Genomic DNA, 15647 nt, shown 5'->3' on the forward strand with positions numbered 1-15647 from the left:
TTTCATTGCATTCTTCATGAAATTATGTATGAAATGATATATAACATGATGATATTATTCAAAAATAGCAAGATTTTAAATATTTTGGCCAGTAGTGGTGTCACCCATGCACATCACCTGGTGCTGCTCTCACTCCCTGCATCCCCTTTGCTCACTGGAGCAATGCTCTAGTGATGCCACTAGCTGTAGCCACAATCAAAGGAAAAACCACAGAATTCAGAAAGCGGGCAGCAAAGTAGGAACAAGAACTGCGGAGTTAGGACTGTTTCTGTCAACTCGCTAGCATTCCTTTAAAAAAACAACAACTGGGTACTATGGATATTTTGTTTGTTTAAGTATCCCATTTGTGATCAATCAATAGACCAAGACATTTTTTTTGACTGATCAAATGTCCAGCTCTATTTCCCATGAATCATATTTCCTGGAACTTCATATATCTTATCGGTCGGATAATCTCTTACAGTATACAAGATTGGCTCCCCATAATATATGGACTGGTTCCTTTGCATTGTGAATAGGCTTATTTTACTCATCGTAGATCAGCACAGCCTTTATAAATTGCTAAATATGTTGCTATGCTCAAAAGAGAAAAATGTTGAAAAAATAAGCTGCAGCTAGTAAAAACTGCTAAATATCATGTAGGTACAGAAATCAGATAGGATAAGAAATTCAGATTAGGGTGAAACATTCCAAAACAATTCAAAAGCATGTAAGGCTTGTGTAAGGTTGAAACCTGTTAGGGAGGGCACCAGGATGAGGTCTCTTGTTGTCTGGTGTGCTCCCTGGGGCATTTGGTGGGCCACTGTGAGATACAGGAAGCTGGACTAGATGGGCCTATGGCCTGATCCAGTGGGGCTGTTCTTATGTTCTTATGAGACTAGGTCTGCTGGTTGACTCATTTTGTGCAGTTATTATAAAGAGCATCCAATTGGGACTGGAGATGGGGAAAATGTAACCCTTTGCCTCTAACCTATGTATGCCCTCTCCTATGCATGTCTGCTCAGAAGTAAGTCCCATTATAGTCAATGGGGCTTACCCCCAGGAAAGTGTGGATAGGATTGCAGCCTGAGGGCCCAATCCTACTCAATTTTCCAGTGCCAGTGCAGCTGTGCTAATGGAGCATGCGCTGCATCCTGTAGTGGGGAAGCAGTCATAGAGGCCTCCTCAAGGTATGAAAACATTTGTTCCCTTACCTTGGGGCTGCATTGTGGCCGTACCAGTGCTAGAAAGCTGGATAGGATTGGGCCTTTAGTCTCCCAATCTGAATAGAGAACCTGCTGCTGCTTATCCTGCTTGGAAGAAAACAGGAGACAGAGTAGTTTCCTCCAAGTGCAACTTCTTGGGTGACTTCTTTTACCCATTTGGTGATGCATCGCCCGCCTTTCACCCTTCCCAGTGCTGGGAGGCGATGATTCACTCTCCGCCCCCCCCTGCACACCCACCCGTGGCTGCCACTGCTGCCACCCTTTGCCCACACTGGGAGGAGGTGACTTGCCGCCCACCCACCCCCGCACCCCTGCAAGCCAGCCAGCAGCAGCAGCAGCTGCTGCTGCTGCAACCATCGCTACCACCCCTCTCCTGCTCTGGAAGGGGGCAACGTGCCACTCGCACGCCCTTACCCCGCTCTGGGAGGGGGTGATGTGCCACCACGCTCTTGTGCAATTAAAGTAAAATATTGCGCAAGCTTGCAACGCTGCAGGAGCCTCTGGTCTGAGTTTGGAGGGAGCTGCCCTTCGAAACAAAGGGCCAGAGGTTGCTAGGGGCATCGTGAGCTTGCTTGAGCCTTGCACGCGTGCACGACGCTACCGCAGAAACCTCTCACAAGGGCGAAGGGTGGCAGCGGCGGTCTGTCGGTGGGTGGGAATCACCCTCCCAGCACAGTACCTGGTGTGGGCCACAATTCCTGCACCCCCCTAGCAATGCCACTCGGTCTGCCCACCCAGTGAACCTTGGCCACAGAAGCCATCAAGTTCAACCCGGAGCCCAGGTCTACCTACCTGGTTGACCTGAGCTTTGGAGTTGGTAGTGCTGATGGCTCCCCCCCAAACACAAACACTGGATCCGCCCTGCCCCAAATAGTTTACTCCTTCCTCCTAGAGCAAGTTCTACAACCATTCAGCAATTGTGGTTGAGCTTTCCTGCAATTTTTCCAGCCCTACAATGTTCTTTGCCCTGGCACCCCCCCCCCCCAAAAGCACTTGAGACAGAGTTTTGGATTGTAACTGGGCCACATTTATTTGACTCTTCAATGACCAATGACCAAAACATATTTCAAATGTGGCAACACCCTAGAATTATTCCAGGCTTGAAGATATATATAATTTCCGTTTCAGTTTCAATCTCTTTCTTATGGCCCAATCCTATCTGGGCCACCCACTGACAGAATTTGTGTTCTGTCAGTGGATCCAGTGGCAGTTGTGCAGATCCTGTCTCTGTACCCCTGTCCTGTAACACCCTCTGCCTCTTCTCAGATATACAGGGATCTGAGGAGCTAGCATGAGTCTAAGAAGATGCATAGGCAGCCAGAAGGCCTATACAGAGGTCAGTAAAAATGTTTTTCTTACTTCTGGTTTGCCTTCTGGTCACCCCACCCCATGGCATGCAGCTCAGCGTGGCTGCCTGCTATAGTGCAGCAGGGATAGGACTGAGCTGTCAAACAGCCATAATATGAAATGTACCTTTTCTTCCTGAAAAAGCTGAACTCGTCCCTGCAGTCCTGCATTGTGGCTTGACAGGTGCAACTTCTCAGTTTTTGTGGTCCCAAACAGAAGGGGAAACAACAGGCTAATCAAGTCCCTGGTAGTTGCTTTAGGATGGTGGCTGACGTTTAGCTTGATGAACCACAATGAGCCCAGTTCTGGCTTAGAGGATCTCTCATGATCCCATGTTTTTTAAGGACGGTGGGGAAAACTGGAAGCTGCAGCATGGAAGAGACTATTTCATAGCATCACCTATTACTTGAGAAACTCAAGTTATGTTGTGTCTAGGAAGCCTTTCCGAGGTGGTTTGTTCAGAACCAAAGAGAAGATTTGCAAAACAGCACAGAGTAGTATGCTAAAAATATCTCGGGTACAGATCGTGTTCAGGACATTGTGTGCTACCTTTACAAAACAGGAAGAAAAACTGGTTCATTTGAGGACCAGACTTCTACCTGCCTCTTTCTTTCTAGAAAGATCCTCATGCTGGTGCTAAGAGCGGGTCATTATAACCCTGGCCATGTTCACACACTTGTTTCTTGCAGTTCCGGAACAGAACTTGGCACGACTCCCAGTTCAAAAACCACACTGGTCTAAGTATTAGGTAATCATATATCAAGAGTGTAATATTTTCAACCGTTTTTTTTTGCGGTTAAAGCAAAGAACATTTGAGAGGCAAATTCACTCAGATAACAATTATGCAATCAAAAGAATATCCGTTGGGAGGAATCAACTGGGGCATGGCTTAAAATCAAAATCAAGCCAAATAACCACATTTGCAATACTGCACTGTTATAAAGTGCTTAACAATTCAGCATGTAAATTTTTATTTGAAATCATGCCCTATACGGCAGCGGAGGGAGTTCTGTAAAGCTTTTCATCTCTTTGGTTCATGGAACTGAACACCCCTAGCAATGGAGGCGTGTAACAAAATCTATTTTATTTTTGCTGTGAACACCTGTGCCTGATTAAAAAACAAACAAAAAAAAACAAACCACCCAGCAACATTCATCTGTGACTGTTAAAAGCTCGTAAAAGCTCTAAGCAACTGGTTGGTCCAAAAGAAGTAAAGGCACTCCCGCCTTATTTTTATTTCATTTCTTTATTTAACTTATTGCATGTATATATTACCTTTCTCCCAAAGCACTCAAGGCAGTTGCTAGTTTGAAATAAACTATATTACAATCTAAAATGCATGATATAAAGGGAATAAGAATAATTAGGAAAGGGATCTATAATCAAACTGCTAATATTATTATGCCTTTATACAAATCCATTGTGTTGTCCACATTTGGAATACTCAGGGATGGTTCCACAAGTTTGCAGGTTCAAGGGTTGGTTGAAGGCCACACCCACAAGAGGACCCAGCTGGGTTGGGCTGGGCTGATGTCTCAGTCTTGGTGGCAGTGGTAGTGCTCAGAGGTACCAATAGGGGGTAGGCAGTAGAAGTCAAGGGCTTTGTCCCACAACCCCCAACCATCTGTGGATCAACCTCTATTGTTGCAGCACCTTTCATGTGACAAAAGACTACGGCATTTGGGGCTACTTAATTAAGAAAATTAGACTGAAGCTTCTAAAATTTTACGTGATGTGGAGAAAGTGGATAGAATTATTTTTCATGCTCCTGTAACATTAGAACCTGGGATCATCCAGTGAAGTTGACTGGAAAGAGATTAGGACAGGTGAATGGAAATACTTCTTTGCACAGCACATAATGTATGGTATTTGTAGCTACCAGATGTGGTGATAGCTGCTGGAATTACAGCCCAGTTCTGAGCTGCCTGGTGTGCAAGGCTGTAGCAGTGCCGAAATGGCTGCTGCTGTATCCTGTGGACATTGGGCAGCTGTGGGTGGCTTCCAACTCCTCTTCAGGGAGGAAGGGAAGTAAGGGAAGCAAGTAAGGGAAGCAGCCCTGCAATGGGGCTACTTGACTCTGCACTGGCTATTTCATCGGCGCAGAGTAAAGTAGTCCCGAGTTGGGCCACGAGGTCCGACACAGGGCTTCAGATCCATGGAGCTGAGCTCTGTTGGTCCCACTCCCCTCCTGTCCCACTCCTTCCCCTGCCACGCCTTCCCCCACCTTCCCCCAACCCAGAACGCTTCCCCCCATGACCCCACTCAACTCTCTGCCGCCCAGCATTTGCCTGAAGCTCCAGACAGCAGCCGCCCATCCTCCGCCTGGCGCTGGCCCAGCAATAAGTGTTGCAGGTGTGCCTTATGGCACGTTTGCGACACTGTGTGCTGGTGCTGAGCCGGCACAAACCGTTCTGGATCAGGCCCTAAATCCCCTCTGCTGATGCAGCTGCACCATTGGAATGTGCACTACATCCTGGGGGGGGGGGGAGATGCAATCCTAGAGATCTCCTCCAGGTAAGGGAACATTTGTTCACTTGTTTGGGAGCAAGCCTCAGTTGCTGCGAGTGGCCTATTCAGACCTGTGCCAGTAATTTTGCAAATTCAAGTGGACCTGGGAAGGTGGATCGAGGCAGGAAGAGGGATAGGATATTACTGTTTCTGCTGCTGCTGATACTGCCCCTTTCTCAGTCAAGGTCTGCCTCCTTCCTGCTTCATCTCCTCCTTGTTCTGCCCACTCCTGCCTCTTGCCCACCTCTTGTGCTGACTTACTGGTATTGGGGTTCCTCTGCAGGCTGCTTGACGCTTGTGATGGCAGCCTGGCTGTGCTGTATGGCTTGCTGCCTTTTGCGACAGACACTGTCTGTGCTGCCAGAATGCAAGTTCCAGTGGCACTGCAGCCCATAGGATTGGACCCTTAGGTTGCAATCCTATACACATGTACTTGGGAGCAAGTCTCACTGAACTTAGTGGGACTTGCTTCTGAGTGGATATACATAGTAGCCTGTGACTACTAGCTGCAGGGGATCAACCACGGAAGGGGGTAGGCCTTCATCTCCTGCTTGTGGGCTTCTCAGAGGTAACTGGAAGGCTACTTGGGAAACATGATGCTAGATTAGAATGATCTTTAGCCTGCTTAAAGAGAATTGAGAACCGGCAGAGAAGACGAAAGTAAGCAAAATCAGGTAAGAATTCTTAAATCAATTTTCATGAACATTATAAGATAGCCAATGAAAGAGGCAGTTCCAGGAGGAAAAGAGCCAAATGGCAGTTAGTCCCAGCCAAGCCAGGACTTCACTGCTTTACCTCTTACTCAGTCAGGGAGTGTATTCAGCTCTATCAATGTGCCAGACATTTTACAGAGCAACAGAAAAGAAAAAAAAAATAGCTGCCTTATAATTTATAATTTATATTTGACAGTGTGGTGGTCAACAATGGGATATGCCTAGAGGAAACAATCACGGTAACATGAGATGACTGTTGACTTTTGTTTTAAAAGGATCAACATTGCTACATTATTAATGGCTATATAGTGCAAAATTCTATATGTAAGGTACCTGTGAAGAGGACAGTGTGTGTAGACATTATTGCATAATCTTTCCCCTGCTAACTGGAAAAGATGAGCCTTTTAATTAGAGGGGGTAAGGGGGAGTAACTGACCTTATTCACCTCAGCAGTACCTCCTCCTAGTGACTGTCCTGATGTCGCTTTTCCATCTTTTTAAATTGTGAACCATTACGGGACACAGTACCATTTGTTTGCTGTGTAAATTGCTTTGTGTACTTCTTTTTGTTGAAAAATGGAATATCACCATCATCATCATTGCCCTTATGGAAGAATAATATTATTCTTGGCTAGATCCTGAATTGCAGACTAAAATCAACACAGCACAGGCTGTGAATAATAATAATAATAATAATAATAATAATAATAATAATAATATCCAGAAGGATAAGAAAGTCTAGACAGTAGTCACTGCAATGTCTGGTGACAGTAGAATAGAATGTTAAGAAATGGAGAAAATCACCAAGTATAAAGATCTGGAAGTAGTAACTGAAAGACCATGGCACAAGAAAGCAAGCGTAATACCAATTGTCATAGGAGCCTTGGGTACTCTCCCAAAATACCTGGAAAAGCAGTCGAACAACACTGGGATGAGCACAAGTACCATCAGCCAATTACAAAAGGCTGCCTTACTAGGAACAGCACATATACTATGATGATATTTGTAACACAACATAAAAACAAAAAGTAGTTGCCTAACCTTGGTCCTTGGGAAGGGCATGATAGGTGAATATATACAAAATCCAGTCAAAAACAATATGACTGTGTGAAAATAGATGATGATGATGATGATGATGATGATGATACTTGTGGAAGGGATTGGATCTGCCATCATCCTTGCGATCTTGGTGTATCTAAGTGAAGGGTCTGGCAATTGCCTGCCTCCTCACACAGGAGCAGAAGACAGCAGTGAAGAGAGGACAAGCACCATCCCTTTAGTAATGCCAACACCAGCCTGTTCTTATCCAGGTGCTGATATCCTGCAGGATCTTCTGTAGGATCTCATGAGCCTGTTCAGGATGCAGGGCCTTATATGAGTACTATCAGTAGGAAAGCGGAGGCAAAAGGCTAGACTTCCAGAAAGGAGATAGACTGAGAGCACCCACTGAGGAGAAGAAGTCATCAGGTATTCATGAATCCCTTTTCCCCATCAAAGTCTGAAGCATTTGGGAGAATAGACATGAACGAGTCTGGCCCATCCATGGGCTAACTGAAATGGTTACCTCAGGCAGAGTGGTGAACCTCCCCAGCCCCATGCCCTGGGGCAAAGGTTGGCAATGGCGCTCCCCCTTTGCTTACCAAATCCGCCCCTCCCACTTATCTAGAGCTCACGGAGCCTCGCACGACTCCAGGACATGTTGGGGAAGCCTCTCTGATGTTCTCCAAAGCTTTAAACTGTGCTTCCAGGAAACCAGGGCATTTGCTCCATAGAATGAATGGGAGGTCCGCCACTGTGCTCAGGCAGCTGATTGGTTAGGGTGCCTGTTCCACTCACTGCTGCTGCTTCCCTTCCCACTTTCTGGATTAGAAAAAGGAAAAGAAGGAACTGAGCAAAAGAGGAAGTATGGCTGGTACATCACCAGGTAAGGAGAGGGCAGAATTTGGCGAGGTGCCAGAAGGCCTTGAACATGAACCTCGATGAAATATATTTTCATCTTGCCCTCAAGGAACTCAAGGCAGCAAACATGAGAATTTTGTTTGATCTCATTTTTTTATCACAATGTCTTTGACAGGGCTTTTAGCCTGAGAGATTGTGACTGGCTTGCCCAAGGTCACTTACTGACCTACCCAACTGACCAGCATTTGAGTCTGGGTCCCTTTAGCCCCCATCCAGCACCCTATCCAGTCCACACCACTCCAATATGGGTACAAGTATGGAAACACCATACTTAAAAACTCTTAGGTGTAATGCATGAGGTGACCTGCACGTAATTCTGCAAGAGTACAAATGCTGAAATTCACCTAATACATGGAGGAATAAATAAATTCCCCTCTTCCCACTCCCAATAAATATTCGGATACATATATATATATATATAATAGGTGTTCAGTGCACCATTGCAAAGTGGTGGGGGAAAAAGCATCAAATTGTAGCATTTAAGGGAAGCTGATGCCTGTTAATGTAGAGATGAAGGCCAGTCTATTGTAGTCAGTCTGTTGCAGCTAACTGACCTTTGTTCCCAGAATAAAAATGTGTACAAGGGTGAAAAAAAGAAAGAAAAAAAGGAGATCAAGGCAATGAAGAACTTCTGGAAATATCACCTGCACTGTAAATTATTGTGTGAACCTACAATGAGGATTTGGGGGCAAGGTCAGCATCATGTAATTATCCACTTGTAAATGCTGGTAACACAAGTTAGATCTCTCAGGGAGCCCATCTGACTTGTGTGCTTGCTTTTTCAGAAAAAGGTATTCCAAAAAGCATGAAAGTGTTTCAAAATGAACAAAGGTGAGTTCTCCCTGTTGAATGTAAACTCACCTTGAAATAAAGAAGATTTTGATGTGTTACCTTGAAGGGTTTGTTGTGAAGATAAAACAAAACAGCAAAAATAAAGTGAATAGTACAGATGAGGAATGCAAAGAGAACAGCAAGCCATAAGAAGCAAATCATTGTTGGATAGCAGGGCAGACAGAACCACGACCCAAGACTACTCAAGGGCACGGATGGGGAAAGGATTGCATTTAGAGCTGCAGCATGTGCAGCGCAATCCTAACCATGAGTTAGGCTAGAATCTTCCTGTTGGTGCCAGTGGCTGCATGGATTCCTGCCAGAAGAGGTCAGTCTGGCACAGAAGTAGGGAAGGGTGGGGTAAAGGCAGGGAGGGGTGGAACAGGGAAGAGGAAGGTGGCGATGGGAGGGTAGGCCATATTGCTGGCACAGGTCTGAGTTGACCCATTGCGGTTGCTGGGGCTTACCCTGGGAAAGGGGACAAATATTCCCATACCACAAGAAGATCTCTAGCAGCCAAAATCTCCCTGCAGGATGCCGTGTAGAACATGCCAACATCTTTTTTTCCAGTGTTTCTTTGGAATGTAGTAGATGGCAGCTTTGCCACATGGGGGTGGGATCACACGGTGAATGGATGTATAAATTAAACCATCTCAGGTTACTCTTCTGCTTCAGCAGTAAAGCAAATCAGCCTGCTCCTAACAGTAGTTAACAGGACAGATCCAAGAATTTCAGTTATAGAAAGATTTAATTTGTGTCAAGAAATTTTAAGTGGTTTTCTTACAACACAGATCTCAAAACAAACTTGTCCCTTCTGGCTGTCTAGATATTTGAAAAGATTCTTTCCCGGAGGTGCGTCACATCATAGGTTCCCCCCTATTCAATAATCACATGACACTTCCCAAGAAGATGCATATTTCTTCTGGGAATTAAAATAAGGAATGTTGTATAGGAAATCTTGGTAATTAGCTTGAACTAATGCTTTGCCCGAACAATGGCGACATTGGTAATTCACTGAGGGCCCAATCCTTTGGGCCTCTAGTGCCGGTGCTGAGCTCCAGCACTGGTGCTGGGTGTCCCAAGCATTCTGTAAGGCGCGTCCATGACACCCAGAGAGGAGTGAGCGCTGGCTCTGGTGCTGAGCCCAGCGCCAGATGGACACTACCTGGAGCATGGTAAGAGATTTGGGCACTGGTGAAGGCCTTGGGGGCAGGGGGAGGCTTTCTGAGGCAGAAGAGGGCAGGGAGAGGGCGGGGCAGGGGAGGAACTGGGGTGGGAAGGGGATGGGACCAGCACAGCCCTGCTCCACTGTATCCTATATTCTGTGTAGGGCTTGAAAGCTTGACATGGAGGTTCTCAAGTCTGCACCAGCAAAACTTGTGTGGCTTGGGGCTTTCCTCAGGGAAGGGACTAAAGTCTCCTTCCTCCAGGGAGACCTCCAGTGGTCCCAGCGGCTCCAGCGGTAGCCATTTTGGCACCACCGCACCAGCAGTACTGCCAGGGATAGGATTGGGCTGCCCATCCACTACCTATTTACTGAATAGTTTCCAGAGGTCTGTATGGTAGAAATGCATGCAGCTCAAAACATCCAGCTCTTGCCAGCCCAGCATTATCATGCCTGTGCAAAAGCACGACCAAAATACATGTGCTGGTGTAAAAGTCCTGGCGCAGCCATCTGTATCTCAGATGTCCATAATGCAGGGAACCACTGGGAAGGAACCCAGGAACCACATTCTGAACCTGGTGAGGTTATCTCAAACTTCTAATTATGTCTTTCATTTGAACCTTTCAACAGCATTTGAACCTTTCATTTGAATCTTTCACAGCATTTATTTGTTTTTGGTCTTTTACTTATAGATATCCTGGACGTCAGTGCACAGATGTTACATATGTTATCCTCCAGTTGCCATCTGCTACTGTTTAATGCCTGGGTAATTAATTATAGCGTAACTGTGGCTACTTTCTACCACAAGCTGTGTTAATGATGTTAGGAGGGGTGTAAGCGAGGTTAGGCAAGTGGTGTTTTTCTTGCTGGAAGTAGTAACACTCTTCTAAAAAAAAAAAAAACAGAACATAGATGGGCTCAAGTCATGACTGTATAAGATGTGAGCCATCAAGTGGGGCACAACCTACCTGTCATGTGTGGAGGGCCGCCAAGGACTCTGTAAACATCCTGTTTTTGTTGCCTGTCTGAAACTGCAAAAACAGAAGGCTTCTCATTGCTTAGCACCGGTCAGGCTATAATACTTGATTGGAAGGGAAGCAATGTGAAGGCCTGAAGTCAATAAAGACAAGGATGGAACTCAAGGTAGGCCAGGCTGTATCTGGCTTACCTTGTTATTGTTGTCTTGGGTTCTAAGTATTTACCCTTGGGCAGCCCAATCCTAACCTGTGCTGGAACAGGCAGGCTGCCTGTCCTGCCCTGTATCCAGCAAGGGGTTGGAGCAGGAATTCATTCCTCTTACCCGGGTAATGCGGCAGCAGCCCCAATGGGTCTGCTTGTATTTGTGCCACCTAAAGAGGTGGTACAGGTCCAAGCAACCCAGTGCAACGCCTAGTTGCCTGGGAGTGGGGTTAGGATCCAGTCCAAGTACCAGATCCTGCCCCCCCACTTGGCCGCAGCCTGCCCTTCTCACATGCTGGAATGTTCCCATTCTGCCCTCCCCCGCCTCAAACCCCCACACCAGCCTGACTTGGCTGGCACAAACTTACTAGAGCGTTGGCTCTGTGGCAGTCATGTCAGCCTGGCATGCAGATGTGTGCCAGCCTTCCTCCTTTCGCAGTGGTGTGAAAGTGCTTGATGGCATTTTTGCAACTTGCACCGGATTGTGGATTGTGCCCTAACTTATGAAAAGTTAATAGTAACCAACAGAAATATTAAAAAAATTATAGTATGTATATTTTTTATTTTAATCAAAATACATATTAGTTACCATTACATAAATCAGTGTTTCTCAAACTGTGGGTCGGGACCCACCAGGTGGGTCGCAAGTCATTTTCAGGTGGGTCCCCGTTCATTTCAATATTTTATTTTTAATATATTAGACTTGATGCTACCGTGATATGTGACTGCATTTGGGGAAATGTGAGATATCTGTACCTTTAACAGGCTACTATGTATACGTTTAACAATAATAGTAAATGGGACTCCTGAGTAAGTGTGGGTAGGATTGCAGCTTAGGAGTGTTAAAATTTTTCCTGCTTCATGATGTCACTTCCTATCCTGACATCACTACTGGTGGGTCCTGACAGACTCTCATTCTAAAAAGTGGTTCCCAGTGCTAAATGTTTGAGAACCACAGACATAAATTACAGCAGGCTACAGAATGCTTCAGATTTTTTGTTATATGTTTTTCCCGCCAGCTCTTCTCTTGGCCTGGCTGCTTAACACTGAATGATGGCTCACAAGGAATCATATTAATATTACTTAAGAATGATTTAATATCAAGGAGTTTTGCATTGCTTGTATTTACATTCTAGGACCCATGTGCACAAGGCATGTGCACAAGTTACAGCCCTAATTAGGGTTTCCAACCCTTCAGGATTGGCCTGGAGTCTCCAGGAGTCTGCATCAATCACCAGGCAACTACTGGATACAACTCTGAAAGTCTGTGATCTGTGGGTCTCTGGAACACAGCAAGCAGCAGAAGCAGGATGGGCTTCTGGATGTTGGGCCCAGCAGTGTCATCATCACAGAGCAGTGAAGTATCATGGGAATAGCCTGCAGCATAGCTGGCCCAGGTCCTGTTGATTTGGGTGTTAGCCACTGGGGGTGTGGTTCAAAAGTAAGATGCACACAGGCAGGACTGATTAACCTATGGCCAGGCCCCCAGGTTTTCAGGTATTTTTGTCCTATCTCTGGCATTTCAATCTTTCGCCCCACTACAACTGACAGTATATATGTTAGTATATATGGATAAATAGATATGTACACATATTGCTATGGCGCAGAGTGCTAAGTGCCTTTAACCATTGAAGCCCTAGGGTGCAGGTAACTGTGCCTCAGTAAAATGAAATAAAATAAAAAATGATGGGCCCCTAGTCCCTGCAGGACCCCTAGGCTTCAGCCTAGTCAGCCTTATGAATAATATGGCCCTGAACACAGGCAAGGCAAGGCAAGGCAAGTGAAGGAGAAAAGGTGAGGATAGAGAAGGAGGAGGTGAAAAGTGGAAGGTCAGAGGTAAAAACATGAGTGAGCCGAGAAGGACGGTCTGGAAGAGAGATAGTGGAATTTGAAGAAGAGAGGTACAGTGGAGGTACAGGAGGTGAAGGCCAGTGGTGTAGCCAAGGGGAGGTCAGGGGATACATTATCCCAGGTTCCACACCTTTAGGGAGTATTTTAAAGGCCTCCAAAAAGCACTTCCAGTTTTTGACAAAAACTGGAAGTGCCTTTTGAAGGCCTTTAAGACATCTCCTCAAGGTACCCAGTGTATGGGTATAAGGTGTAAGGGGTGTGTGTGTGTTATGGGAGTATGGGGATATTAAAACGTTTTGTCTCTGATGTCTTGCTATGATGGCGCCAGGTGTCTTGCTATGCCAGTGATGAAAAGAGGGGAGAATGATGACAGAATGGTGAGGAAAGCAGAGGAATGAGAAAGTCAGAGAAGGAAAAGAGATAAAGAGAAACTGGAGAAGGCTGGAGGGGAAAGGCAACCGAAGAGGGAGAGTCTTGGGGAGTAAAAGGAAAGAAGGAGGCATGTTCTAGACAAGCCCTGGGGACTCAGGTCCACCAGCCCACTCTGAGATACCCTGGGAGAAGCATTGTCAGCCCTTGGCTTCAGGCAGGAGTCAGTGCAAAACTCAAAAACACGCGTGTGTGTGTGTGTGTGTGTGTGTGTGTGTGTGTGAGAGAGAGAGAGAGAGAGAGACCATACTACTGCATCTTTACCACATGTCCCTACCCCCATCCCACCTGCATATGAGCAACTTCAGATAAACCCCTGAGTAACAACAAATCTGTGCCTCCATGTCTTTTGTACCTGTCACTCTCCACATTATATCTTTCCCCTCTTCCTATGACATGGATCTCCCTCCATGAGATGGGGCAGGGGAGGACGAGGACATGCCCACAAGGTCTTAAAAGGGCCTCTAGCAATTTCCACCATTACATCTTGTGAGGAAAAAACCAAACAAACTCCAGGAATGGTTTCAATTACAGCTGGCAACCTGACCCCTTGCCCAATATGGGTTGCAAGGCCTACATTCTTCTTGTGTTATAATTCCACCTCTGTGTAGAGATACTACAAGGTAGAAGCTTTTGGTCAGAACATTTCCAGGTACATAAGCCAAAGATCCTCCCCCACCTCTGGTTGCTGTCCTTCATCTTTAGTTTTGTGAGCGCTTTTTGAAAAACCTGATTGGTTCATCGGGCAATCAACTCCTTCCCTCTCATAAAACTAGCTTGCCAGAGGAAAAGAACAATTTAATATCCATCAAACATGAGTGCTTTGTGCTGCTGCCAATTACAACCAAGTGGGAGTCGTAGGAAGTGGACAACTGTCTAGCAGGAGTTGGAATGAGGCCGCCAATTCATTTCATATGAGGTTTGAAGCAGCTGTTGGTGTGCTAATCATTTTCAGCACCAAATGACTTTTGGAAAATTTGAACCAATGACCTAGAACTGAATTGCTTTGTATGCTTCCCCTTCAGCTCTTCAAAGAGCCAATCATTAAGAAACACTTAGTTTTTAGGAGATGACGTAAGATACTCAAATTCTCATATGTGATTCTTAAAAGCCTACGCAGTTTAACCCTGATGACTTTTCTGCTGCAAATACTATGATTATTCGTTATGAATGTTATTTCTGATATGTCTATTGCTCTTTTCAGACCAGCCTCTTAAAGTGATTCACAATCTATAAACACACAATATGATGCAACGTACGCAACAGAGCAGCAAACAGGGAAGGTTGCATGTCTCTAGAGGATGAAAGTAAACTTTGCATTCATGTGGATAGGTAACACCAGAGTGGAGCAAGATGGGTGGGCGGAATGCACCTCTGGCAAAGTACCTTGATTCCCACTACCCTGCATTCCCCACCACACTTCATTCCTGAATGTTGGAGCATGCATGTTCCACCCTTTTCACAGCTCACAGGGACTCTTGTGAGCTGTGAGTTCACAGCTCACACCTCCAGGTGTGAATCACATGGGTATGGTTTCATCTGAATCACCCCTCTACATGCACTGCTTCTATTCCTTTAGGGGGTGGTTCAGTTACCAATGGGTTAACTTTTAGCATGCCTAGGATGGGACTATTGATATGAGAAGCATCATTATTTTTCTTTCACAAATCTTACATGGGGTACAAAGTCTTCCCCTAAAATGCACTTTGTTCCCTTCTGAACCTCCCAGTATTTTTTTTTCCAGTCACCACTGTTTATGAATAGTGCTTTGTGACTAGGATAACATGTCAAATTCAAATGCCGTTTGAATGTAGTTTAAAAGACTGCTGGAAACTGCTACAGTGTTAAAGAGGATTGATTCTGGTAGGCTACTGCAGACACAGAAAAGTCAGGACATATCTTTCAGTAGTGAAGTTGCTGAAACTCATTTTCCCTTGACAGAAAATGTGCTTTGGGGTAGCTTCTAGTGCTTGCCTCAACAATGAGGTGTGGATTACTTCTCTGAAGGTTCTTCAGTGGATGGGGTTTTAAGAGAAGAAAACAAGGTCTCATTCCATGCTGACCATTCATCTTGAACTCCCGTCCTCCTTCCTTGCATAGCTTCAGCAACAGTAGAAGGAAGAAAGGTCTCAATCCATTCCTTCCCTTGTCTGGAACTCTGCAATCAACTTTGGCTGTGAGCCAGGCATCAGGAGCACTGGAAAATGTAATTTCTTCAGTACTACTGACATATGGGGGGTGAAGAGGAGAGAGAGAGAGAGATGCTTCTCACTCTTCCTCCATGCCACAGCTGACACTTGCAGCAAGCTAAGTAAGTGGGTGGGTGGGGGCAAGAAAGTTTGCAAGAAACTAAGAAGGTGCATAGAGTGGGAGTTGAGGAAGGGATGTGGAGGTTCTGGGATTGTGAAAGAGATTGGATAATTTTGCTCTCCTGGTGATCACTGGGGTACTACAATTACAA

This window comes from Tiliqua scincoides, chromosome 1, assembly GCF_035046505.1.
Source record: "Tiliqua scincoides isolate rTilSci1 chromosome 1, rTilSci1.hap2, whole genome shotgun sequence".
NCBI classification, from domain to species: domain Eukaryota; kingdom Metazoa; phylum Chordata; class Lepidosauria; order Squamata; family Scincidae; genus Tiliqua; species Tiliqua scincoides.